The sequence below is a fragment of the Cucurbita moschata genome, unplaced genomic scaffold (genome assembly GCF_002738365.1).
Source record: "Cucurbita moschata cultivar Rifu unplaced genomic scaffold, Cmos_1.0 Cmo_Scf00069, whole genome shotgun sequence".
Taxonomy (NCBI): domain Eukaryota; kingdom Viridiplantae; phylum Streptophyta; class Magnoliopsida; order Cucurbitales; family Cucurbitaceae; genus Cucurbita; species Cucurbita moschata.
Genome location: NW_019268585.1, coordinates 65,418 through 67,537, shown reverse-complemented (window position 1 = coordinate 67,537; position 2,120 = coordinate 65,418).

The window sequence follows — 2,120 nt, the reverse complement described above, 5'->3', positions numbered from 1 at the left end:
GTATTAAGTTTCAAAAGCAAGAAACGTTTAATCCTGACAACCTTGTAGTTGGTTATGGGGATTCTGATTATGCTGATGATTTGGATAAACGACGATCTACTACGGGTTATTTATTTACTATGGCTGGTTGACCTGTTTGTTGGCGCTCAACATTACCGTCTATGTTGCACTGTGTAACGACCCTAATATTTTACTTGTCTAATCTAAGGTCATTACTATACTTTGAAATTTGGAATATACATTTAATGGGCCCTGTTCGTTATTGCGACACGCACTCGCCTTTATTACCTCAGAGGAAAATTGGTTACAAGGGAAAAAGAGAAATTGAAGGAAAGGAAAAGGAACAGAAACAAAAAATGCATATTTTATTCTACCCTAAGGTTTATTATGCAAACACCTTTCCTCCTATACTAACCTAGATTAATGATGCAACCAAATTCGACCTAGACTACGAAATGGAAAAAGAACAACCCACTACCCTATGCATGTGCCACGATCCTGGGGGTACGATGCCGTCGTCGTCGTCACATGGGTGCCTTGCCCTTATCTGCAAAAGTAGAGTAGCACGAGGCTTGAGTATTTCTAGAATACTCAGTAAGTGACCCCCTATCGGGGTTATGCGACATACACATGCAATGAAATGATGGGACCTATCGTTTCGTTTCGTTTCGTTTCGTTTTCCCTACGGTGTAATCCTAACAGGTAACCGTGGACATGTACCATATACTCTACACGCAGCCCATACGTGCGAGTATGGGCTCACCAGCTAGTTCGCACACCGCTGGGCCACTGTCCCTAGCCGGTGGGCATGCTCTGGGGGCCCACCGGGACCCGTTAAAACTAAAACCGTCACGGCAGCGCTATGCAGGGCATAACGATCGTGGTCCTGCCATTTGGATGTACGCGTCCGTACCCTCGTGATGGGATAGGGGTATCCCCCCAAATGCATGATCACACAATATGCATGAGGTCCCACTAGTCCTACAATCACCATTTAATGAACATAACCCCGTGTCCCGATTTCATGCTTACATGTCATTCTCATTCTCATTTCGTTACATATCATACATATTCCTAGCGGGGTTATGTATCATGCAATTCACCGTATTTCATGTCAAACAATTCATTCAGTTACATTTCAATATTCATAAAACAAGCCATAATCATACAAGGGTCACACCTCGTCACATGCATTCATATCACATCAACTAAGCAGCATAGACAACATACATTCACGATCACATGATTTCGTACTTAAGCACATTAAGCTAGCATACAATTTAATGGCACGTGCATAACCGCGGGCACGTGCCAACATTCAGCAATTAACGCGTAACCTACAACGGGTGAGCCACTTACTTGGTAGGCCTTAGCCGAAGTACTCCCTAGAATATAACGTAAGCTCCTAGCTCCTCGTGGACGTCCTACGCTTCCGTTGGTGGTTGGTTCCTATTAGTTCATGAGTCACTTTCGTTAGTATTTCACAAATAAGAATAAATTCCCAACTGGAATTTGTGAAATACGACCTTAAAATGTTCCCTTTTACCTTAAACAGGGCCGAAACTAGGTCCGGGAGGGTCGATACGGTGTCAAACGGGCTGGAAACAGGTTTCCCGAGCCCAATAAGCCGCCGAAGCCGCCGAGCCACCACCGAGCCGATGAAGCCGCCTGAGCCGAGAGTAGCCGCGCTGCCGACGTGACACGTGGCACAATCCGAGAGCGACGTGTGTGCAGGCGTCTCGGGTCGAGGCGGGGGTTAACGGGCCGCTCGCGGTGATGGGCCGGCTCGCGGGTGACGGGCCGCGGGTTGATGGGCCGCATAGTGATTGGAGGTCGGGTGTCTGGGCTGCGGGTAATGTGGGTTCTGGGCTGACCGAAGGTACGGGGTTCGGTTCGGGTTCCCGGATCCAGATCGCGGGTCGGACTTCGTCCTCTTCGCCCGACTGCCTGCGCGATTTTCTGGCGATCCCTCTCTCTCTTCGACAACGTCGTCCCGACGTCTTTTTTTGATACCGATTTCGTTGGTAAGGGCCTCGCACTCCCGGATCTGGAGAAGCTCGGAAGTCCGCCGTTCCGTCTTCCTTGCCGGCGGTGTTCAGCGTACGGGATTCGCGTAGAAC